Source organism: Peromyscus maniculatus, chromosome 6 (assembly GCF_049852395.1).
Source record: "Peromyscus maniculatus bairdii isolate BWxNUB_F1_BW_parent chromosome 6, HU_Pman_BW_mat_3.1, whole genome shotgun sequence".
NCBI classification, from domain to species: Eukaryota; Metazoa; Chordata; class Mammalia; order Rodentia; family Cricetidae; genus Peromyscus; species Peromyscus maniculatus.
Genome location: NC_134857.1, coordinates 127,182,715 through 127,210,389, shown reverse-complemented (window position 1 = coordinate 127,210,389; position 27,675 = coordinate 127,182,715).

Genomic DNA, 27,675 nt, shown 5'->3' with positions numbered 1-27,675 from the left:
TGCTCTACTCTCTATGTCTCCCAAGTCTCTGCATGTAATGTTGTTTCCTCATTACTTCTCTACACAGCTACTGATTTAAACATGCAACTATAATTGTTCCACAAAATCTTGTAACAGAACACACACACACACACACACACACACACACACACACACACACACACACACACACCCCTGCATGGACACACAGAAGGGGGTGGATGATTTTTTTTTTCCATTAGCAAGAAGATACAAAGAATAAGAACATTGAGATAGGCAAGTAATGGAGCTACAATCATCTTCTACAGTGTATGAATTTGGAGACGTGGATAAAAGATGATCAAAAGACTAGATATTAGCTTTTTCTGGAGCTGTAGATTGTTGTCTGGTTATCCTTTGCTTTACATCTAATATGCATGAGTGAGTACATACCATGTTTGTCTTTCTGAGTCTGGGTTACCTCACTCAGAATGATCTTTTCTAGTTCCATCCATTTGCCTGCAAAGTTTATGATGTCATTGTTTTTTTTTTTTTAACCTCTCAGTAGTACTCCACTGTGTGTATGTACTACATTTTCTTAATCCATTCTTCGGTAGAGGAGCATCTAGGTTCTTTCTAGGTTCTGGCTATTATGAATAATGTTGTTATGAACAAGGAGCTCTAGAAGTCCAATTAAAGAGAGGGAACAGGGATCATATGAGCCAGGAGCTCAAGATCATGGTGGGGAAATCTACAGAGACAACGGAACCAAGCTTGTGGGAATTCATAAACTTTAGACCAACAGCTGTGGAACCTGCATGGAACCAGACTAGGCCCTTGGTATATGGGAGACAGTTGTGTAGATTGGTCTGTTTGAGGGGGCCTGGCAAGATCTATCCCTGGTGCATGAGGTGGATTTCTGGAGCCCATTACCTACGGTAGGACACCTTGCTCATCCTTGATGCAGGGGGATGGGCTTGGTCTTGCCTCAACTGAATGTACCAGGCTTTGCTGACACCCCTGAGAGGCCTTACCCTTTTGGAGGAGAGGATGGGGGTGTGGGTCAGGGGAATGGCTGCGGGGCAGCAGGAGGAGGGATGGGAAGGGGATTTGTGGTTGGTATGTAAAATGAATAAAAGTATCTTGAATAAAAAGGACTAAATATTAGAAGGAATTAAATAAGAATTTTGAATAATTTGATTCCTGTTGCTCTTTGTCCTTTGAAGATCACTAGCTTAAGAAAGTGCATCAAGGATCTAAAACAATAAACATACTCCTTAATGCACTGATAGAACACAGAGTGAAAAGGAAATTTACAGAACAATAAATGAATGAAATGTCCTTTCAAAATCCCAAAACCATGAAGATGGAAATAGACTATGTAGGAATAATTCAAATGAACAGAATTATGACTAAGAGATGACAAGACACACACACACGATGTATACGCTTATATGTACACCCATACAATGTACACATAATACATACACACAATGTACATGTACAATATACACACATAATCTCCACAAACAATGTATACATATAATGTACATACTGCTCAAATGAAGACAACATACACAATGTATACACATTCAATATACATGTACACATATGAATAAACAATGTACATGCAGTACATACACACAGTGTACATACATGATATACATACACAATATACACACACAGCATGTATACATATAAGATATATACAGATCCAATGAAGGCTAGGAGAGCATAGTAATTAGCAATGTCAGATAAAAGCTTTTTCAGGACAAAGAAGATGACTGACAAAAGTTTTAATTAACTGGACAAATATTAAAAATTTTCTTAATAAATTAGTAAAAGAATATAGAAAGTAAAAATTGAGATTATATATATATATATATATATATATATATATATATATATATATATGCAAATCTGAGCCAGTAGTCAAGATTTCAATGAGCTTCTCTCAAATATTGGGACATTAACCTATACAACTATCAAAGATATACAAAATGAACAAATGATATAGCAGGTCACTATGTTCGAATCTGAAAGATTTCCTCACAGGTCCAAGTTTTGCACGTTTAGTCACTAGCTTACAGTGCTGGCTGGGTAAACTGGAATCGTTTGGATGTGGAGAATAGCTGACAGAAGCAGAATACAATGGACAGGCCTTTGCAGGCTGTGCCCAGTCCCTGGCCTCTGCTACGGTCTTGTCCATTATAATGTGGCTGGCTCTGCCACACACCCCACAGACATTCACTGAACTGCTCTCCCAGGTTTTTTCCACCACAATGGGCTGAAACCTTCTAAAACCATGAGCCAAAACATAAAGATTTGCATGCCTCAGTTGTTTCTGTCAGGGATTTCATAAAACTAGATGTAGAAAAAACTAATATAAAAGTATATAACAGAAACTAAACTAGCAATCCAAGATTTATTTTATTTTCTATATTATATGTTTGTGTATAACAATAGGTAAATATGTTCATGTGTGAATACAGATGCCTGAAGATTCCAGAAAATGTCATATCTCCTGTGGCTGTTGTTGTGAACAGCTTGACACTGGTGCTAGGAACTGAACATGGGTTCCCAATGTACATTGTTTAATTATGCAGAGTACTTACAAATGTTTTCCATTAACTAAGCCATAAAACAACTCTGAAATACTTTAGTAATTTCTTTTATAGACCATCCTTTCTGCCTATGCAATAAATTAAATTAATAATACAAATAATTAAAAGTAAATTTTCATTTCTAGGAAACCTATAGGCAAGAGTAGAATTCAAAAACAGTTTTTAAAATATACTTAGAACTGAGAGATACAGAATGCCTTGCCCATTATCTTTTCTGTGAAAAGTAAAAGCAATATTCAGTGGGATTTTACAAAATTAAATTTCTCCAGAATTAAGTCAAAATTAATGAGTTAAAGGGTCTAAGTTTACAATGTTGAGAGGTCAGTTCTAACTTCAAAGTTTTATTATTAAAAAAAAAACAGAATTAACAATGTAACAGAGGGAAAATTAATAAGCTAAAATAGAAAACAAAGACAATTTAGAGAGAAACAGGAAAGCCATATCTGGTTATATGAGCAACAAATGTGTTAGGTTAGATTTGTTCTTTGGAACTCTAGTTTGAAAAACAGTAAGACAGAAAAGACTCAAATGAACAATGTTATGACTATAACATTGTCTGGTAGTGTTGGATGTTTGAGAATGGGGGTGAGTTGTAGGAGACTCTCCTGTGTTTCCTCTAAGTCCCCTGCAGGGCACCACCATGGGCAGCATCACAGTGAACTCTCCCTTGTGTGACATGTGCCTCTGCACTGCAGGTGGACCATTCAGCACACTAGATATCTTCATAAGCCCAAGGGGGACACAGTACAAGACAGGCGTTAAATATTTTGATGGTGCATGGGACATAAAAATATACTTCCCATTACTGCACAGCTCTAAGCTGTGAGTCTGCTGTGCTGTATAGACAGGAAAGCCATTCTGCTTTCCACTTCCTCCAGGAAGCCTGATGTGCCTACACTCCAGATCCACCCTTTCACCTCCAAACTCCTCTTCCCAGTCTGCAAGTGTGAATCCCAAACTGTCCCTTCTCACAATATGCAGAAAGCTGCTTTATAGCTGAGACGATCATTTCCACTAATCTTTATCACTGTACGCTCAACAGTTGATGCTGACATGTGAAAGTGTTCAGTAAAGGTTTTTGACATCACCAAAATATGTATGACACCAAAGTAGGAGAAGGGAGTGAGCAGGACTCAGTTTTTGAGGCACAAGACTCCAGGGTGTACCCAAAGAAAGATTTAAGAGGATCAAATATGTGACACCTAAGTTTTCCAGGGATAAGTCTGCACCTGATGTACCTCATTCAAACTAAAAGTCAACAGAAAGAGACAAAAGCAAAGTCAAGGGCTGGGCTGGAACATGGAAATGTGAGGCTGCTTTCCTGGGCCCATTCACCTGGGTCAAAGATCAGTTTTGGAACACAGACACACATCTGCCCACCCAAAGAGCTCAGTTCTGGGTCCCAGTGTGGACAACCAATTGAGTGATGGCTTTCATCTGAGTTATATTTACTGGATGATGATACCATTTCACCAGTTGGCACACACAATTTGAAATATGTTTCCCCCCTTGGCTTAATGGTCTGGGCACAGGGAAACTTCATGACAAAACGGGCCAATGGGTATGATAAATCCTGTGTAAGCAAGCAATTGCTTCCCTCCACCTTCATCCATGTCACCAACCTAAGGCAGGCACTGTATGTAATTAGAGCACTTCTTTATGGAGAAAGCTCTCTCTTCAACATCATCTGGGAATCCAAATATTTTGAGTAATGTCCTTACAAGATTACATAAAATGTACAATTATAAAGGAATCTAATGCTTATGGAGTCAGGACTCACAGCACACATTTATGTAGCTTCTTTAAACAAAGTATGTTCAGAGTAAGTAAAATAAACCAATCCTGCCTCATTCTCCCCAGGCACTTTCTTCAGTATATAAGAATTGGGTTTTAGAGCCAAAAGTCATGTCTTTTCTGGGGTTAATTTGGTTAGAGTTATGGTGACATTTGTGCAGTAGAAAAGTCTATCTTTTTGAGATAGGTATGAATGGAGCAGCCCAAATTGGGATGCTATGAAGCTATGCTTTGCTGGAATTTACAAATGCCATGTGATCCCTTCTGAGATGGCAGATTCCATGATGATATTAACAATTTAGATGCTCTGGGGTCTGTGGGCTCACCCTATGCGGAGACTTCACTATTTCAGTTATGGAAATAATAAATCTAGATGGTAGATTCTATCAGAATTTCTTCTTCTAATCTCATTATTTCCATTTCTGAGTAAGTGTATAGGTTGTATATTCAGTTAAGATGGCTGGCAAGAAAAGGAAGGGTCATGAGCCAGTTTATTCTCACTGGAAGCGAAACACATGAGAAAGGTGATTCGCTTCTAATGTGAATTGCAGGACTGTGCAATGCAGATGGGAAGAGTGGCTGGGGGTAGGGGGCTGGACGTGAGCAGGAACAGCTAACAGAGTGGCTGGGGGAGGGGGCTAGACATGAGCAGGAACAGCTAACAGAGTGGCTGGGGGAGGGGGCTGGACATGAGCAGGAACAGCTAACAGAGTGGCTGGGGGAGGGGGCTGGACATGAGCAGGAACAGCTAACAGAGTGGCTGGGGGAGGGGGCTGGACATGAGCAGGAACAGCTAACAGAGTGGCTGGGGGAGGGGGCTGGACATGAGCAGGAACAGCTAACAGGTCAGAAGCCCAGCCTCTTCCAGCTGTGGTGCAGCAATGCCTCCTGCTGCTGGACAGAAGAAGGAAGCATGGACTTGACAAAGCAAGACCCTCAGAGCTGTCTTAAAGAGCCTTCCCTGGAATGGCTGCACATCTACACTCCCATTGCTGCTGTGTTACTCTGTGGCTGCACTATGATGGTAAGAATAACACGCCATAGACTCTTAATACATTGAAACATCAGGTGGAAGGCAGGTGGCTACTGGGACACAGGAAAAAAATGACCTTAGTTTATTTATTAAAAATATCTAAAACCATGCAGAAAATGTATTTTTTTCCCACCAAGTAGACCTTTTCATCTACAGTACAGAAGGAACACTTTAAACTTAATTGCATACAGAACTCAGGTATTTCCCTCACATATTACCATTTTGAAAGTTCCTCTTCTTTCAAACAGTGCAAAGGTGGTGTTAGCTCCTGAGCTAGGCATCCTCTCACCCACTCTAGTCTGAGCGTCTTCTAATGGCCCCCATTTCAAGCATGTGCATTACTTTGAATACACTATGGCATGCAGTACACCACAATGCAGAGAATACCTCTTTTGCTTTTGAAAAAAATGCCTTCAGAAATTTAAGAATTTCATATTATAGCACAAGGTGGTCCTGTATCCATGCCAAAATAAAAATGTTTTAAAGTATTTAAGAAGTGTATTCTTTCCAAGACATGAAAACAGAACCTACCTTGGTGTTAATTTGATTTGTGCCTATGCAGGGAATTGAAGGTAGACTTCCCTTAAGAAGAATAAACCTCTTCAAAAGTTGGGAAAGGAAACTGGCAGGCCCAAATGCCTACACTGTACATAAAAAACATAAACTGTACATGTGTGTAGTTTCAGGCAGGTGCAAAGGTAATTGATTGCTGGCCAAGATTCTGAATAAGAGGTATACAATATTTGAAGAACATATGGTAATGTGTGAGCAGTGTAAGTGTCCATGTGGAAGATGTGACCTATGTGTTAACAATGTGCTCAAAAAGCCATTTATTTGTATTTCAAAACAATTTTATTGCTATGCCCCCATGACAAAGCTTGCAAAATGAAACAATATAAGAAGTGAGGTCTAACTAAATGAAACTTTTTGAAACTGCTCATGTAGGTGTCTACATACTGAGAGTCACAAACAAACTTCTTGAATCAATACTAATATTATAGCTCTATTTATTATCAGTGTGTAAGATCTAGTATAGCCATTCATTCATCTTTCAGGATCAGACCCAGATTATGCATTTGAACATTGTACCTCTTAAGTTATTTCAAACTACACACCATCAATCCTTTATATCTCATCTCCTCTGGCCATGCCAGGTCTTCATATCTCTCTTGTCAAACTCCCAAGGATTGCTCACCAGAAACTTGAATGTCTTTCTCATACAAGCCATCAAGAAGAGTTGTTTGTCATGTTGTGTAGTGCATATGTTTGCTACACCATAGCAAGTGGTTGGAAATCTGGCTGCTGTTGTAATCTACAGGGGGCACATGAGTGTGCTGAGGTGTTAAGTCATTGAGTTAACAAATTAACCCTCTGCAAGAAGAGATTCCCAAGAAGCTGAAGTAAAACCCAAACAGAGGTGATTTTGCAAAATTAAGGTGAACTCATCTAATACAGCTCATCTAAGACATCTTACCTTTACTCCCATAATCACCAAAGATATTAATTCTACCTACTGCAGAGACACCAAAAACATTTCCAACACATAAAAGAAAAAAAAAAGTGAGTGTACCTAAACATGAAATTCTCTAATGACGAATGGTGGCCTAACCAAGTTAATAATACAAACTCAGGTGCTAAAATGAGACTGTCAGCAACACTACCAATGAAAGAGGTGACCTAGGGCAGGACCCCAAGGAATTTCAGTGAAGCTCCAAACTTGACAGAGAGGAAATAAGAAGGAGTCGTCACAGGAGGACCAAGAAATTACAGTGATGAAGTCAGGGCAAGAGAATTTTTTTGGGGGGGGCGGGGACAATGTTACAGAAGGCCCTGGGACCAGCAGGAGAGGAAGAATAAGGTGATGTCTGAGTAAAGAATGTGAGTAAAGAAGTGCAGAGGTGCAGCAGGGGAGGTTTTGACTATTTGCAAGTTCATCTGTTGCACTGTGGAAGATCCCTGAACAACTATGAGAGTTGATGTTTTCTGATCCTTAGAGACTAGAGAGTGTTCATGTTAGAAAAAGGCAGAGTGGGCCGGGCAGTGGTGGTGCACACCTTTAATCCCAGCACTCGGGAGGCAGAGCCAGGCGGATCTCTGTGAGTTCAAGGCCAGTCTGTTCTACAGAGCAAGATCCAGGACAGGCACCAAAACCACACAGAGAAACCCTGTCTCCAAAACACCAAAAAAAAGAAAAGAAAAGAAAAGAAAGAAGGAAGGAGGAAGGGAGAGAGGGAGGGAGGGAGGGAGGGAGGAAGGAAGGAAGGAAGGAAGGAAGGAAGGAAGGAAGGAAGGAAGGAAGGAAGGAAGGAAGGAAGGAAGGAAGGAAAGAAAAAGGCAGAGTGGAACTGGATGTGTTCAAGGCAATTGGCCTGGAGACTAAGACAGCTGCCTTTCACAGCTCCTACTTTCTGTGCACTGTGCATGGCAAAGTCAGTTGTCAAGTGTGGAAAGAGATGTCAAGGTCAGAAACACTAGCAACATGGAGACGTTCTGAAATTTTCACGGAGAATAGGAGGGAGACACCTGAGGGAGACTTGTCGGAGTCCTTAGCAGAATGGACAGGTGGAAGGACAGCATGCTTTAACCTCTTATAAGTCTCACCACGGACTATGTGTTCAACACAGATGAGAGTCTGTTGTCCCTTTAGTCATTTAAAATTCCTCCACAAAAGTTGTTCCATAAAAACACATCATATAAATTTTCAGACACAGTAACCCTGGTAACAATTTTTTTTTAAAATCTCGGTTGAATTACTCCCAAAGTGAGCTTTGAGTGTGGCAGATTGAAGGACAAAATGGTTTGTGCAAAATTATTTTAAGAAGATAAATGGAAGAAAGGGTCCCTTATATTTACAGAAAACAATCACAATCATTTCCCAGCACCCTTATGGGATGTTAACAAATAGTCTGTTTCTGTTGTGCCCTACCAGCCCTGTTTCAATTCATGTGTTCCCAACCATCTGCCTCCTGTCTCTCTTCCATTACCACAGAAAGGGGAGAGAAAAATTTTGTTTTGAGAAAAAAAATTTAAAAAAACATTTCCAAGTACCTCATATTTACAAATCAAATTTGTTGATGCAAACAATGTCATTTGATTATCCCTAAAAACAATAATCCAGTTTAACTGATGCTATTTTAAAGGCCTATGTATTAACTTACAAAACCACATAAAAAACATGAAAGAACTCTAAGTGGTACCCTGCAAGTGAGTAGCTCACCCCAGGCTGTCTATCTAGAGCATAGCCCGAGAGTTTTCTGGTACCGTAGGTTAGCTCATTCTCCTTTGGTCTCTGTTGCTTGTGGTCAGCTTGGATTCTCACACAGCCATGGATGTCAATGGCTGAGACACTGGGAAACTGGAATTCGTAGCAGTCAGGAAATGTCTTTCTGCAGGCAAAGTGACTTAATGTAGGTAAGAGTAGAGGAGGAAAGAGGGCTCTGCTGTTGCTCTTTCTGTTCTGCTTTCACTAAGTTTCATGTCTTGTTTTGAAACTGGGCTAGGTATTTTATGAGGGCTTTGTTGAGACGCCAAGGAATAAGGCAACACCACATCTTCTGGCAGAGAACCTATGCATAAGCCATGAGGACATGTAAGAGAATTGCAGTACCACAGAGGGCACGGTGCCTCACCCAGGATGGTACTGGTGGAGATGGAAACAGAAGAGCGAACTCAGATGTGTTTGGCAAGCGAAACCAACGTAATTTGTGCAGTTAATGGAAGCATAAGAAAATAAGTCATATTCCAGGATGCAGGTATGCTGTGGATATCACTCTATATAAATAAAACACTGATGGCCACTGACCAGGCAGGAAGTATAGGCAGGACAAAGAGAGAGGAGAATTGGGGAAACAGGAAGAAGGGAGAGAGACACTGCAGCCACCGCCAAGAGAAGCAGCATGTGTAGACGCTGGTAAGCCACCAGCCACGTGGCAAGGTATAGATTTATAAAAATGGGTTAATTTAAGATAAAAGAACAGTTAGCAAGAAGCCTGCCACGGCCATACAGTTTATAAGTGATATAAGCGTCTGAGTGATTATTTTATATGTGGATTGTGGGCCTGCGGGGCTTGGGGAACCTGGAGAGAAGCCCTCCAGCAACACAGGTAAGGTTCTGTAACTCAGACTCAGAAAAAGAGTTTCCTAGAAAACACAGTGGAAGAAGCACTTTTTTCAAGGGCTTTAGGTCCTTGCATTTAAATGTATTCTGTCAAGACTGCTGTAGAAAAATGGTCAAATGAAGAAGTTGAGTTTGTAGCTGCACAGTTAAGTCTGATATCTAGCGTATAGGAGAGTCATGAGGAAATATATAGTATTTAATGCCATAGACCAGCTGAGTTTACAGTAAGGTGAATTCAACTAGAGATTGGACTTAGGTGCACCGGGGAGTCTCAGCCTTATACAATGGGGTGATGACAAGGGAGAACAAGAGAGACTGATAATGAGAACTGGGGAAATAGTTCACAGCAGGAGGAGAAAGTTGATACAAAAGGAAAGACAAGCTGTTGCTCATTTCAGCAGTGGGGCTGAACAGTAAGTAACGCCATGCACAAGCCATGAGTGACCTTACAGAGAACAGTTTTCAGGGGCATTCTAAGTGCGACTTGGGCTGGGACAATTATGAGAAACAACGAAAGGGAAAGAATTATAAGTGATGGGTTAGACAATCCCTGTAAAGAGGTGCTATAAAGAAAAGATAATAATGGTTTTGATACTTAAAAGTACATATTTTCCAGTTACTGTAATAAAACACCATGACAAAAGCTGTTTAAAACAAGAAAGGATATTTTGCCCCAAAGTTCAAGGGCACAGTTCATTGTAGCAAAACCCAAGATATCTGGTAACCCCTATCACAATCAGGAGGTGAAGAATGATAAATGCTTCTGCTCAGCTGGTGAAGGAACCAATCCAAGAGAATGGTGCTGCCTGATTTTACTGAATATCTTCCCATGTCAATTAACCCAATCAGAATACAGGCATGTCCAGAGAATAATATAGCCTAGATTATCCCTCACATATCTTCCTGGAGGCCAGTCTCCTAGGTAATGCCAGAGTCTGTCAAGTTAACAGTTAACATTGTCATAGAGAATATGGAGTTAACATTATCCTACAAGAGAATATGGAATCAATATTGTCCTATAGGAGAATGTGAGGTCAACATTGTCATAGAAGAGAATATGGGGTCAACACTGTCATAAAGGAGAATGTGGGGTCAACATTGTAATAGAGGAGACTGTGGGGTAAATATTGTCATAGAAGAGACTGTGGAGTCAACATGGTCATAGAGGAGACTGTTGAGTCAAGAGAAGGTCTTTAAAAGGTGAGAGATTTTTGAAACAGATTTATATAATCCTAGGAATAATCCTAGTAAAAAAAAATAAACTGTGATAACATCCAACTTAGAGTTTTATTGTTTGGTTTTTTGTTTTTTTGATGGATGGAGTATTTAACAGTTGAAGTATATGCCTCTTAATTCTACCAGGAACCCCAAGATAGCACTTTAGAATGACAGACCACGTTAGGATTTTTGTTTTTTTCTAAAAGCCACATTTCCAGGAATATAAAGGTCATGGGATGCTAATAAGTTGTTTGAATAGTATTTGATGATATAATTGATGGTCAAACAGAACTAGAAGACATAGATTTCCTCCAGACATGATAATAAGCTTGATAACAACACTTTCTAAGCCTTCATTGTGTACCAAATACTATTTGAAGGCTTTATGTGTATTACCACAATTTATCATCATCTCTGCAACCTAGGAAGATGATTATTAATGCTACATTTAGTAGCCCTGGGACACACAGGACTAAAGGGACTAAGTAGCTGATTTAAGATGTGGGATCCACAACCAGCAGTCTAAGATAAGTGCAGTCTACTCTGATGCTCACAGAGGGCTGTACAAAGCAAGCATCAAACAGCTGCAACTCTAGTGGAGTGAAGGGCTTCACTTATCTGAAAAAAAGCAAAGAATCCAGCATAGTAACTTTAGCATCTTTGTCTAATTTCCTGGCAAAGTACATCAATATTCACTTGTGCACAACAGAGTTAGGGTATCAGCATTAGCTTTGCCATGAATTTGAGTGGAATGATTCCTAGGGAGGATGAAGTGCTGTTTGCAAACAGGTTATGGGTTATTTGCCTTTCCAAAGTAAGCAAGGCAGACTCCTATCAATCATTGAAAGCTCTCATTTTATCTGTTTTTATTTTTGTTTTTGCTATTGTTTTGCCATTAAGGTGGTCTCGGGGATTGGGTGCTTTTGAGACTAGCATATGCAATACTTGCTTTACCCCATTTTGTCTGGAAGAGAAAGGAGGGAATTTATAAACTCCTGCCTTTCATCATTGCTTCATTGACTTTCACAGTCTCCTTTAAAGAATAAACAAACAAACAAAAACAAAGGAAAAAAGACAACTGAAACCATAAAGGAGGGAAAAAGAAGAAAGGAAGAAAAAGAAAAATTGGAAAACATGCCTATTCTACCTGAGTTTGCTAAGCAGTGCAATAACAAAATAAACTTAATTCCATTTCTGGCCTGTTGCTCTTTCTTCCTCTGAACTTAAACAAGCCATGAAGTTATGTCCTTAAGAGGAAAATCTCCCTCTTAAAAATAACTTGGAGATCATTTTACATGCAAATGTTTACTGGGCTACATCATGAGATTTGTTGAAATTGCTTTCAAAGTGAAGACAAAATAATCTAGATTTATAAGGGTAAATGGAAGCAAATTTTTAAATGCAAGAGGAGAGGGGAAGCAGAGTGTCTCTCAAGCCATCAGCCAATCGGCTAAGCATGAAGAAACTGGGAATTCAGACTTTACGTTTTAAGAAAATAATGTTTACATAAAGCCACATGAATATCCTCAAGGCATAAAAAAATTTTATCCTGTTTTTAAAGCATACCCTAGAGATTTACAACTTGATTTTGTAATGCAGAAAGAAGAATGTGAGCTCTATGTTTTTAAAAGTTTATGAAATCATTTCATGTTCATTACCACAAACACCTGACATGTTTATTCACTTATTCATATGACAGCCATTCTCCTAGGTTGACTCTAAAAGCTCAGTTGTGACCATTGTTTGGGTAAGATGTTGAAAAGCTCAGTCACACTTCATTCCTCTTGGTGCGTGAAAGCAATTCATACCAGATGAGATCACTACTTCACCTATTTTCTACATGTGATAATCCCCAGTGCCCTTTTAATAAATGTCCTTACTTGGAATCTGACAATAATGTCATAATAAATTCTTCATCAGATGATGCAATAGGAGAGAGTTTACAAGGCAGTTCCTGGACCACAGCATGTTGCATGCTAGAACCCTCACCAGAGGAGTAATGTGGGTAAGGCTCCCTCAGAGAGCACCACATGGGACTTATCCATGGAAGGATTAATAGCATTCAGCCAACATGGCCTCCATGTTGGGCAACATTTCAAAATGGAGATCTATCAGTAAATGGAATAGTTTCCCAAGGGAACTGATGGGAGTATAATTGCTTTCCTCATTTAAAACTGAGCCAGACAAAGCTTTTCTGGAAAGAGCCATGATGTTATGCCAGGGTGATGGACTGCATGACTCATGAAGGCTCTTCCATCTCTAATTTTATGACATGAAAAATAAAGAAACACATTAAAATTAATGCATTTTAACACATTACCATCTATCACACCCAAAATAATTCACAGCTGAAAGAAAGGGACAAATAACAATTTTCAAAATCTATTACTAATCACAAGAAAGCACTATTCATTGGGAACACTCTTTGAAGAGCAGCTACCACCTGATCCTCTGAACCTCTGGTTAACATTCAGGGGGATTGCTAGTGAGCAAAGCTCACAGCTGGTGCACCCTCCAAGACTCGGTTTAATAACCTCGCTGCTATTCTTTTTAAAGAAAAGAAAAATAATTCCAGCTTTTCAGCAGCTCCCTGCCACTGCTGTCATTACCTTTTCTGTTAGAGCCATATTTCCCACAAAACAAAACTCAGATGCCATTGGACATAAAATATGTTCAGAGGTTCTCTCTGTGTGGTCCGGCAATCTCTAAGACTCCCAACCCTCTTTGCTGTGTGTTCAGAAAGCCAAAATAGATTTCATGAGTGTGTGAAAATATTATTTGCCCGTTACGCCATCATTCTGTAAGGGTAGGCTATGTGGCATGCCTATTGCTGTCAGGGAAGCCTGTCATGACAAGTACCTACCTGAGTCCTGCTCTGTTTTGCGTTGTTGACCAAAACAACATTTCATACAAAGTTGAATGCAGAGACAGATACGAGAATCCAAGTGTTTCTATGAAGCCAACAATTCAGGGGATATAATATAAATTTAATGCTGTTCTGCTCACTGGTTTTCAGGGGAAATGATTATTTTTCAATAACAAGTATTTATGTCAATCTGTGATGGTTTATTTTCATTTAATTGATATTTTATCTATGATTTAATTTACAATTAAACATCAAGTGCTATAATCTACATGGACCAATATTTTTCATTTTTTTAAACTTTTAAATGCTTTAATGTTTATAAGCTATTAGTTATCCTAAATAAATTGATCATCCCTGAAATTATAGACTCCTAAGCCATATTAGACAGATTGAGAAGTTGTATTTATATATTTATGTGTATATATATGCGTGTGTGTGTGTGTGTGTGTGTGTGTGTGTGTGAGAGAGAGAGAGAGAGAGAGAGAGAGAGAGAGAGAGAGAGAGAATAACAATCAAATGAAAAGATGCCACAAATTTGAAAGAAAGTGGAGCCATTGGAATGGTTGTATGAAGTGGACATTGGAACAGTTGTATGAAGTGGACACTGGAGGGGTTGTATGAAGTGGACACTGGAGGGGTTGTATGAAGTGGACACTGGAGGGGTTTATGAAGTGGATACTGGAGGGGTTGTATGAAGTGGACACTGGAGGGGTTGTATGAAGTAGACACTGGAGGGGTTGTATGAAGTGGACACTGGAACGGTTGTATGAAGTGGACACTGGAGGGGTTGTATGAAGTGGACACTGGAACAGTTGTATGAAGTGGACACTGGAGGGGTTGTATGAAGTGGACACTGGAGGGGTTGTATGATGTGGACACTGGAACAGTTGTAATAAGTGGACACTGGAACAGTTGTATGAAGTAGACACTGGAACAGTTATATGAAGTGGACTTTGGAGGGGTTGGAGGCATGAAAGGGAAGAGAGAAAATAAGGCAATTTCATTTTAATTGATTTCTTAGTAAATAAAATGTATAAAGTTCTAAAACCAAAAAATTTGAGAAGTATTGACCTAGTAACTTAATTATTTCTACACTGATTCTGTGTCTTCCTGAGAGTGAGTACTCTTATATTCTAGGATTTCTTGAACTTACTCTGTTTGGTGGATATATTTCATACCTCCCAGCTTTGTTTTTAAACTCATTGTGATTTGGAGTTTTATTCTCCTAACTTCTCTTATAAAGTAACTCAGGATTACATCTGGCTGTGAAGAGCTCCATTCTCATCCGCTTCTCAATCATCTCCCTTCTTTTCCCATGGTGTCTCTATTCTACAGCATTCTTTTGCTTTGCTTCCTGACTTAGAGGCTACTTTACTCATTGTGAAAAATCTTGTTCATGGCACAGTTTGCACTGATACAAGACAATGCTGCCTCTCTATTTTCCATCCCTAGATAACCAAGTTAAACCCATGACATGAACAGCTACCTATATGCTATAACTTGAAACACTTCATGTCTTTAGTTAAAATGGTTTTCTTGTGCTCAAAATGCTCACTTCTACTACCTGAGGAATCATTAAATCCCTAAAAGATCTCAGAATTCTAAAACTCCTCCAGCAGAAATTTTAAGTTGTGCTAGGTATGTAGTTTTGTATGTGTGGCCTTCAGTTAGAGTGTGGTCAACTTATCAAGGGCTATACTCTTAAAGAAAACTAACTCACCCTTTCCCAGAAGGCATATTACAAGAATAGTAGAATCATGCATATTGTGTTTTTTATGCCTCAATTCCATTGGCTGGCCATGTAAAAGGATTGACCAATGTCATCTTTGTGTAGCTACAATCCAGGCAATTTATACAATGATGACATCAACTATGCAATCTTGTTAGCAATGTATGAAGACTAAGGTCTGTACCATCATTCCATCCTCGACTCTTCCATTTTTCCCATGACAAGTGATCTGGTCACTCCTTTGACACTGATCTCTTCTACAAACTCTCCTCCATTCCCTCTAACTGTGCAGGCTACGTCGGTGTGTGCAGTGCACTCATCCCACCATATTCAGCTTGTCATAGTTGCCATTTTTTCTCTCTGCCAATAATTCAAGCTCATATGTTTACAAAGGCTCTTCCCCCATATACTTCATAGTCTATTTCTGGAGTCATCTATGAAAATTTTTGTCTCTGAACACCATAATAAAATATTCACCTACTACTCTATATTTGCATATTGCCTTATTTTTCTTATTATACTTCCCACTACTTGGAAAGGCATATTTAATGTGTATCCTTATTTAGTGGATTTCTAAATTCTGACTAATCAGAGATGTTGACACCATAACTTCTTCCAGGAAACACAACCTGCATCTTAGTGGACATGAAAAGCATGCTAGCTGCATCAGGGGTGTTGCTGCTACCTGTCTACCTCCATTACAATTGTCTATTTTCAGCATGGTGTTAACTGCATCTTATTCATCTTTACAAGCTCTCTTCACTGAGCACAATGGTTGGAATCTAATACCTATCAAAAAAGTACTTGATGAACGAGAGGAACAATACTCACAGTTAATGCTTCCTCTTTACAAAACTCATTCACGGCAACAACCTGGCTGATAATCAAAATAATTAAACAATACATAAAATTGCTTTCCCTCTTTTTGACTTATAAATCCTTGCCCTTTATCATATTAGTTGTTAGAGTATGAAAGAGACATCCTGGAAAATTACTCTTTCTAACACTACATACTATGTTGTTTTCTTCAGAAATAATGTAACAAATTAGTAAAAGAGCTCTTTGCAAGTAAAAATAGGATAAACTAGTGAAACTCAGAATGTTTTTTTAGTAATTATCCTCTATTCTAGAATGACAATGGTGTTTTATAATAATTTACTGTACCACTAGGATTACTGAATAGTAATCAAAGGAGAGAAGCATTCAAACTGGGAAACTGGAAAATACAATGAACTTTGCCAAGTTTATGGTTATAACTTGGAAGGTTCAACTAGTCTAATTGAGAAAATGTGTTAATTATTTCCTAAGTAATGTGGGTTGCTTAAAATCCAGCTGAGCCATGAAGAGTTCCATAAGACTGGTTTTTATTTTGTCTATGTAAATTCCCTTTACATGTGTATGATGAGGGGTGGGGAGTGAATTTGAGGAGAGGTAATGATAAGCCTGTCTAAGCTCCATCCTCATCATCTTCCACTAACATTCTAAACTTCAACCTTTACGTAACCTCTTGAGTCTAAGCTCTCTCTACTGAGGCCTACAGCATTTCTGATCATCTGATATGGTCTGTGTTTTATTTCTTTTTTTCACATAAGATACATGTCTTAGGTACAGCTCTGCCAGTGATTAAATAAGTGGCCTCCTCCTATAGGTGTGGAGGGCCCTTGGTACCACATGTATCATGAGAAGTATACATGAAAGGTTTAGCAGGTAAAGCATGAGCCTTCTTCACAGTTAGACTTCATGGATTCTGTGACCTGGGGAGTGAGGGAGCCAATTACCATACTCAGAATGTTGCTATGATTTTTGCATCTTGTATGTGTGTATGCGAGGGTAGGAGGGGGAGGCTGGGGGAGGGAGAGAGAGTGTTCCGGAAAACACTGATTTGGTTCCATTGTGTTCACTTTTTGGGAAATGTAAATGAGATTAAATCTCTTGGGTCTGGCTTCATGCAGAGTGGGCAGACTTCTGGCTTGAGTTTCCTGCAGCGTTTGTCCTTTGAGCTGAGGAGCCCTGAAGCATTTGGTGCACTTAAAATAAATCAACAAGTAAATAATTTGAATTCATCGGTCTGTTGTTCAGCTTCTTTAGTGAGAGGCCCTTGGCTTTTAAAGTAAGAGCATTAGTGCTCTTTCATGCTTTGCATCTCCACAGCCTCAGAAATGGGATTTCAGATTATAGAGATTGCTCCCTTTCCTTGATGTCCTAAGAATGTCAAAGCAGAGTCACAGAAATGAGATATTATTCACAGTATGGTACCCATTATATTTTAATGTAATATTTTTATAAATTTTAATTTGAAAATGACACCCAAATTTCATCTTTTAAAGAAAGTATTAAGAAGGTATTTGCAACTAGTGAGATTTTGTATAAAATCCCGATCAGAATCAGGAAAGTGAGAGTCTTGGACTTCAGAGCCATGCCTGTCCCCCACCCTCAAAACTCCACCCCAAAGCCTGTCTCTTTTTAACCTCTGAAGTTCCACTGAAGCCAGGAGTCTGGCTCCAACTACAAGTCAGGAAATGGACCATATGCAACATCTAGAGAAGGTTAAAAAACAATAACAAAGAAGAAAACCATGAGAGCTCTTTTGTTAACCTGATACTTGACAAAATTTATTTGGAAGAAGGGTTGACTTGTGCTTTCTGTTTGTTTTATTTTTAAATTGCCTGTTCCCAAATGGGTGGTGAGACTTGAGTTGAGTTGAGGACAGGCTGGCAATCAGCCTTCAAGCTTTCCCTGTTTTATACCAGAAGGGAATTAGAGGATTTGGAATTCTTCAGATCTTTAGTTTGGAAAGCACTGGTGGAACCCAGGAACCCACCGTTGGGTTGGTGGTTATTAATTAAATTCTTGTCCAGTGACCTCAACTGCCCAGACTATTTTACCTAGGAGAAAACAGCACCCTAAGAGATAACTAGGGAATGTGGGAATGGTGTCTGGAAAAGCTAGCTAGAAACTGAAGAAGAGATTAGTCAACCTAGAAATCTCTGTCAGCAAAGAAATCCTTTAGCTTCTAGTCTATCAAACATAAGGAGGACAAAATAATCAAATTATTCTACTGAAACTAGCATACCACAGCTAAGTAGGCATATTCTGACTACTGACACATTTGTAAAACTCCATAATTAGTTAACAAATGATTTCACCATGATAGGTTTCATTTCAATCTGCTTTAGACTGAAGTATGGATAAATATCAGTTATAAACATAGTTTCATTTGTTATTTTTTAATTAACATGCAAACCTGTGTGTTCATTGTATACATGTTTTGAAATACAGTTTGCTAATTAAATCTTATTAATTAACAAATGCTTCAATATCAGGTCTAATTCTTCTATAGTTATGGAGACAAGCTCCCTAACTGACCCAGTTTGGTCAAGTCCCTTCTTTTTTTTTTTAACATCAGAATAGTTATTAATGGCATCCTTTTTTAATCCCAAAAGAGTAAAATTTTGGCTGATAGGCCATATGGTCATTCTTTTTATGTCCAGTGCCTTTCAATACTTCATGTCATTTCTAGTAATATAACATGATAATTAGGGAGTTAATGACAAGTCTAGAAAGGCTAATTGTATCAAATAATGTTCTTAAAGGGGCAGCTACAGTAAAGACTCCAACAGCACTTAAACAATTAGCATTTGTTAAGCCTAAACTCAAAACAAATGAACTCTGTCACTAGCTGCTAAAACTAATAACTCTTCCTAGATTGAATAAATCCAAGTCTAAGGCAGTTATTGCTGCTTTGCTTTTCTATCTTCAGATTGCAACATCAAGAGTAGTATTCTTACACATGCAGTTTGGAAAGCATTAAATAATCATGGCACCTTCAGAGAGCAGACAGGATAGAACCATTTTAGGAAACAATGATATAGATAGTATTGATGAAAGAGCCAATCAAAGGTGCCCAAAAGGAAAGGAAGGCTCTCAAACGTTTAACAGCCTATCTCATGAAGAAGAGAGTTAACTTATTGTGTAGATGTTTATTGAAGTAGTGATAAATTTTACTGAGAGATTTTTTTAAGCAAAAATCTTCCAAAACTAGAATGAGAAAAAAATCTTGTAATCAACATTGATATTAAGTGCTTAAGATATCAGCTAATGAAAGCTATATGATATCCTATTAGGGAAATGTGGTATAGCAATATGCCATGCAGAGGAGAAGACTGAAGAGCTCTAAATTTACAAAGTCCCTACAATAATACATTCATGCAACAGTGGGCAGTTAATTCAAGAAACTCGCCTACTTTGCCCTTAATTATCTGTAGTGGATAGCCATTCCAGCTTGGATCTGGAAGTTCCAACCCCCATTGAGACTCTGGCAACTGTCACGCCTATGAGGCGGGGCCAGTGGAGGCGCCTGGAGACCCGAGAGTGGGATGGGCAAGCGAGGGATGCTGAACGGTGGAGGTGGACCGATCAGAGCTCCAGAGAACACCGCTGGACTGCGATACACCTTCCCCAGACCCTGCAACCTACCTATCCCTTAATTTGTGAGTTACGCCATTAAATAAATATCCTTTTAACTATGTGGAGTGGCCATAATAATTTCTCCAATAATTATCATTACCATGTTAGTAGCTGGAAAAGCTTTTGAATTGTCCACGGGCCTCTTTCTCTAGTGTGAATACCATTGTATAACTATTGGTCCCATTCTGTTAGCTATCAGTACAATTGACTAGCTCTTGGAAATGCTTTAGAAATATAATTTCCTGAGGTAAGTCTACCTTAGATACACATCACAAAATACTCTGAGGCAGATGCCTAAGAAACCAGAGAAGGTCAAAATTCTGGAATGTTCTGAAGTATAAATGTCTATCCATCCACATGTATTACTCACTAGAACCTTAGAAAAAGTCTCACCTCATGTTTAATTTTGAAAGCTATAAACAGATAACTGCGCATCAAAGATTATTAATATTCTTTGTCTTGGGAGTCTATGGGATCCTTAAATGAACATGACAAAAAACTTAGCCAAAAAGGAGGAAATTACTGGTTCAGTTAACTCAAATCTGTATTAAAATGTGGTTCTGAACACTTGCTATCATTAGGATATTGTGTGTTTTTCCTCATTCAGTTAGCTTCAAGCTGCTTCACTTTCTCTACCGAGCTCTTGTTACATACCTTCAAGATGGAAGTTGTTTAAATTTACTGAAAGTACTGAGATTATTTTTTTTTTTTTTTTTTGTTTTGTTTTTTGGTTTTTTCGAGACAGGGTTTCTCTGTGTAGCTTTGCGCCTTTTCCTGGAACTCACTTGGTAGCCCAGGCTGGCCTCGAACTCACAGAGATCCGCCTGGCTCTGCCTCCCGAGTGCTGGGATTAAAGGCGTGCGCCACCACCGCCCGGCCTGAGATTATTTTTTAACTAAGAGTTTAGTGAAGTCATGAGGAGGATTTTAATTGACTTTTTTTGAGTTATATGTCACCCCTGGAAACTTCTGGAAAACAGAAGGCATGGAGTACCTTCTGGATACAGAGAATAGAAGAATTATCAAGAAAGAGTGACAGGACTACCATATCCCTACTATAGAGTAAAAAACCTAACTAACATGAAGAGGGAGACCACAATACTGTACTACTTTATTCTCTAACAAGGTAACCCTAATAGCTATTGACCACAGCTATGGAGTAACAATCCACTTTCATAATCTCTATAAGAAGTGGCCATAGAGCATTGGGAAAGCCACACTTAGGGAATATAATACAGTTTGTTATATAGATTTGAATTGTAGAAAGTGATCATATGCTGTGTATCACTAGTTCACATTACCTGTATCACCATAATTTGGAAAATCCGTGACAATAGTGATTCCTTCTTTTGTGCTACTATGGCCACTTCTCCAAATGCCTCATTAGTGGAGTTGACTTGATAATCTAGATTAAAATCTTTCTTCCATAAAAGACAACAATGAAAATACATATATTGCAAATACAAATTCTATATTATTTGAGTGAATAGAACTTTTTCTAACCTCTAAGATTTGGGATCTAACTCCCTGGTTTAAAGCCAACAGAAAACTGAGTACATAACTCTTCATTATAAAATCCTTAGAACTAAGGTCAAATTTAATTCAAATGAAATTATCACTTCTTAGAAGTTCAGTAGATTTTTACCTAATTCACTTTCTTGATTTTCATATAACTGATTAATTCCCTTTCAGTTGCTTTTCTGGTTCCCCCATGCCTGATATCTTTTTATAAATTCCTTTGATTGGTTCATTAAGTTAACAGCTAGTTTTTGCCCTGAACATCCAGCTCTTAGGAGAACCCTGGTTAGCTTCCCCCTCAACAACTTAATTGGAGACAAGGGAATTCTGAGCTACTCTCATTTCAAGGACCTTTAAAAACCCTGAAGAAAAGATGTTTTAATAGACTTAACTACCTGCTGTCAAAGAGAAGTGATACCTCTGTCCTTTAAAAAAAAACACATATGTATTTCAACAACAATTCACTTATTCCAAAACAGAGGAATTTGTCACTCACAGACTAGATTAAAATGTCTTCTTTGAGTAAAAGAACAGAGAAGCAAAGAAAAAGGAGGGAGAGATGGAAGTTTTCAAAGTGAAGCAATGAGTGTGTTTCCAGACAAATGCTCAACATGTGATATTTGGCAGTGGAATAATCAGCAGCAGAAATTAATGATGTGGGGGGTATGGGGAGTGTGTGGGGTGTGGGGGTGTGTTTCTATGCTTTATAATCAGAAAATCGTTCATTAGATTTCCCTGGAATACTTTACCATAATCACCTCAGTAGAAAGTAATAATTTATCTCCCATCTAAGTTAGCAAATGCTATGCAACCCTCTGAGATCTCCTGATGTATTTGCCATACAATTACTCTTCCCAGATAATTGGTCCTGTTGCACTGTCTTAGAGTTCCCAGGGGGAATAGTTTCCTGTGTATGTGGAATGTTAATACTAATATCTTTTCCCTGCGGCCACCTGCAGTTCCCAAGAGATGGGGCTTCCAAAGAGAATTCTTTAATGCAGGTGGTGAATATTTTTTTCTTTAATTTATTTAGAAAAAGTTGAAGTCAAGGAAAGGAAACTTTTTTTTCATCGATCCATTTCCTGTATTTAATTATTTGACACAGTTGACTCATGGCTGTGTAATTATCTCTCGGAGTGTTTAACATTAATGTAAAATGGTACTGTATTTCCAAGCCAAATGGAATTTTTATGAGGCCATACAACCCTTCTTGGCTTTACTTTTGTTTAATGGCCATGCTGTAGCAAACAGCAATGTGCAATACGAACAGTTAAACTGTTCTCTTAATTATTGCATCTGGTTTACCATATCCTGCCCATCTAGTATGTTTTAATTGAAGGGCAGAAATGATCTCTGGTTGATCATTGATGGCTTTAAATTGGCACATAATGATAATACTGAGTTCTGAAGGGAGTTCTTCATAAATCTCAGCATATGTCTTTATGTTAAACAATTAAACCACATCTGGAGAGAGGAAGCAAACCCATGCATTACTCAGTAGACCCTGTGAGAGCACAGATTCATTGGGCTGAATACTTGTTACCAAAAAAAAAGAGAAGGAGGTGGAAGGAGGAATGGGAGGAAGGAAAGGGACAGAGGGGGGCGAATGAATGAATGAGAGAATCATGAATTCAAGAGCTTTGTGGATTTTCTTTTTTAAAAGGGAACAGGTGTTGGAAAGAAAATTCCCACAAAGCAATAAATAGTTTTATATCTGCAAGGGCATTTAGTAATAACAAGGAGATTTCATGCATCTTATGAAAGGCACCAGGGGGAATTAGTAACAGAAGAAATATATAAAGATCTTATTTCAAGAAAGTGTATTATTATTAGAATTTACCAAGTCTCTTGTATGAGGTAGTTGAACAAGGATCTACTTAGCATTTTAAAAAGAATCTAGATGATGTGTAGAAAGGGTTAACCTGCCCCTGCTTTTCACATAGCCTGAGGCAAATCAAATGAAAAGTTACACTTGGGCACATATTTCCAGGTGAGAGCTAAGGAGAACTGTCATCCTTTCTTAGATGCAATGTTGGTTCAGATCCTGATCTTCTAGGAAGACCATGGCTGACATTGTCTATCCCACCGCCTTAAGGCTCTCACCTTGAATCCTTGTAGCATACTCTACAGGGATTCCAAAAGAAAATTTCTTTCAAACAGGCTCTAATCAAATGATTTCCCACTGAAAAACTATCAGTGACTTGTCATCGTTTTACCTTTAAAATAAAAACTAAATTAACATGTCTGATAGTCAAATTTTCCCCAGTGTGTGTGTGTGTGTGTGTGTGTGTGTGTGTGGTGTATGTGTCCCTGATCATCTATGTGTTGTGTGTAAATGTTCATTGTAAGCATGTGTAAGTTCAGGTACTGATGCCTGCACCTATGGAGGCCAGTGATCCGTGTTGAGTGTCCTAATCTATTTCTTTCTACTTTGTGCTTTGAAACAGTATCTCCCACTGAACCTGGAGCTATGCTAATTGGCTAGACTGCCTGGTGAACAAGCAACTGAGATTCAATGTCTGAACCTCCCCAACCCGAGCACTCGGAATGAGGTTGCAGAACCATCACACTCAACATTTAACAAGGGTGCTAGGTGTCCCAACTCAGGTCTTCATACATGCACAGCAAGCACATTGCCTGCTGAGCCTTCTCCCCAACCTCGCTGTGTGCGTTGGTTCTAGCTAAGCAAGCTTATTCTCTGCTACTCCCCCAGGGAACGTCCTGCTAGCTGACTTAGTCTTATGACCTAAATATCTTTGCTAGTGTTGCTTGTTTTGTGACATTTCCTTTATCTGAAAGTCTTCACTGACATATCTTCTAATTATGATACTCTCAACTCTGCAGCTAAGGTTTTGCTAACTATTCCAGTATAAAGTGACTAGCTTCACTTTTGGGACATCTGAACACCTGTTTTTGCTGTACATTTAACATGTCTGATTAACTTCTAATTTAAAAAAAAAAGTTTAATGTGCAAATATTTTAATCACTCAACTGCCTATGCAGTCCATAAAAAAGTTTATCTTATATATAGGTATTCCCTTTATCCACCAAATCCATGTTTTTCACATAATATGTATAACTTTGAAAATAACTCACAATTCCTCAAAGCTATACTTACTCTTGAAATTAAAGTCCAGTACTTAGATAAACAACAAATTTTAGATGTAGAATGTATTAGTTTGCTCAAGGCACTATAGTAGAATCCCACAGACTGGGTGACTTAGACAGTAGAAAATAGTTATTCACCTTTATGGAAGCCAAAAGTACAAAGTCAAGTTGTCAGAAAGGTCGTTTGTCTCCTGATATGACCTAGCCACTTCTTTACTCTGTTCTTATATCATTTTTCTGCTGCAATGTCCCTCCGTGGACCCACATCTCCCTTTCTTATAAGGACACCAGCCACAGTGGATTAGAATCCATCTCAATAGCCACATTTCAGCCTAAACAAGACCTTTAAGGGTCCTGTGTCTAAATATAATCAACTGAAAAAGTGTGGATTAGGGCCTCAATTGGGGGGCAAGGCAAGATGCCAGTCAATGGTGCAACACTCAATAAAGGCAAACAACGCAACACTGAATGTGAACTTCACTTTATCCCAAGATGTCCGTTCTACTGCACCTTTTCTGAAGGTTCATATAGTCACACTTGTTAAAAATCATAATTACAGAGGATGAAATGACACCAGTAGGACCTGGTTTCTGTCTTTTTCCTGTGTCTCTCCCTTTCAGTTGACTGCAGTCTTTGTCATTACTCATTTCTCATGTTGAGCAGAGGTTCTGGCTCCTTTGTGACAGATGCTCCAACTGAAATGACAGGAGTCATCGCTGCTTCCTGGTAACAATCCCTTAAATTGGGGTGTTTTCTTGTCAGAATAGATTGGAGTGCGTCCTCATTCCTCAAATGAAGTACTAAGTGTTGATTCCTGATTGCGGGTGCAGAGCTCTCCATGAAGATGAGAGAGAAAGCTGGAGGAAGGAGGAGAGGGAGAGACTGTACAGGGCTCGTTCCACAAAACAAAACAGTTGGGTTTTCATTGTTGTTTTATTAGCAAAAAAAGAAGAAATGAAGACATGGCACCAAAAACTAGTAAAAACCAAAACAAAACATTTTGTTGTTGTTATTATTGTTTTAATTAACAAGAAGAAAAGAAATAGTGGCAGGCAGTCAAAATTTATTAAATCCTTAGAGGAACATATAAACCCAATTCTACAACCCCCTTTGATAATAGCAGTGAGGTAGTAACACAACAGCCATGACTCAGTTAGCCATCAAGACAAAAAAATCAGTTAAGAAAAGATCATTCCTTATCTGAAATGTCACTATATAGTTCTGTTCCTGGGTTGCTCTGCACTTACTAGAAAAAAAATATGCTCAAATTTCTTGTGTCCCAGTTTCCCAAATGTCTTTCTAAAAGTCAGAGTCAGGATTAGGACTGGAATTTAAGTTATTGAGGATGCCTAATAAAAGAAAAAGGCAATTTGAAATAGTAAAGCCACATTCAAACTCTTATTAATAATTGTGTCTCTGCTGAGCACATGTAGAGACAGATAATTAGATCCACATAAAGAGTGATCTCTAATTGGATCCAGATGTGAAGGAGTCGACAGACATCCACTAAAGGGAAACTGTACAAAATAATGAAGAAACAAATGGAATCTCCATGCAGAAGCTTATGAAGAATGATGGGCTGAATGACTATAAAGCCTTTCAGGCAGCTCTTAGTCACACACTTGAAGAAATTTATTGTGGCACTGAGTGTTGCTACAAAGCAGCCTTGTCAAAAGCCAATGGTGGTCCCTGAAGGAAGAATACAATATGGGATTAGGAGTCCTCAGGAAGCGCATTGTAAAGATTTCAACTATTCTGGAGGTGCACTCCTTTTATTCATTAGCTGTGTTTAACATGAATCCCATGGCATTGAAACCAAGTTTCATTGATTCTTAAAAATCTCCAACTCATGCCTGTGCTAATTGGAAAAATTGTGTAAACCCTGCTAAAAGCCAACCTTGTCTCTGATTAATGGTAAAGGTCTAAATAGATATCTGACCCCCCAAAAAAATCCTTCAGTCTTAAGTAATCATAACCAGGTTTGCATAGGAGGCAACAATTACATCAAGACTAATGACATACAGTAACAAAACCAGTAAATAGAAATAAAAACAGATTTCTGAGAAGTTGGCTGACTGGAGGGGTCTTATATAGTTGTCTCCCACAAAATTAGGGAAAAATGCAAAGGATAAATAACTTCTGCTCAGCTGGAATACTTGAGAGAAAGTGCTGTAGTGAGGTGCTCTGAAGCTATAATGATGCCTGATACCCTATACTTAAAAGCACTTTACAGGAACCACCTTAATGTCCCAGTTGAAGATCAACCTGAAGCTGGAAGAGTCTTCCCACTCTAGCACAAAGGTCAATAGCTGACCCCCATTCCTGGCAACAATACAGAAGTTTTTGTTGCTGGGAAATACAATGCAGTCCTTGGAGGCCTAGAGGCAAATTTGGAAAGCTTCCAAGGAATATTCACCACTGTGTTGCTGAAAAAAGAATCTCAATCCAGTGTATCCTTTCTCACACTGAGTGTTGCCCCATAATTCATCTAAGCCCAAACCCTTTTGAAGAATAAGTGCTCTGTTTGGGGGTCATGCTCACTGCATCAAAGCCACCTGTACTCACTGAAGCAAGCCCCCTCCTAGATGACCTATGAGAAACTAATAGACCCTACTAACCACAGTCATACAGACTATACCCTAGCCTGCTGGCAATCCCATCCCCTGAGATATCACAGACAGTAATTGATAGAGATAATTTGTCCACTAAATACACAAACATCAATTTTGACACAGAAGAACCATGAAAATGCAAAGGGATACCTCCAAAAGAATAGAATAATTATGTAGCTACAGACCCCCCACACACACACACATATACACAGAGAGAGAGAGAGAGACAGAGACAGAGAGACAGAAATTGATTAAATATATTAAAAACAATTCAAAAGAAGGATTCTGGGGAAACTCAAGAGTGCACAGTACAGATAAGGCAAGAATACACAATACAGAGAATACAGATAAGTCATTCAATGAATTTGAAAAACAACTAATGAGAAATCAAAGGATGTCCCCTCATTGAACTACCCACCTTGTTTTGCACTTACTAAGGCAAACCATCAGTTTATAGAAAGAGAGAGCTACTGTCATTACAGATACTTGTCTGAATACTTATGCACATTTTCAAAAACACCAACAGCTACAACCCAGAGGATACACAGACCCCTAAAAACCTCAAGCTGACTGCTATATATGACCACTGTATATAACTGATTTAGTGATAAGCCAGTCAGGACAAACTTAAG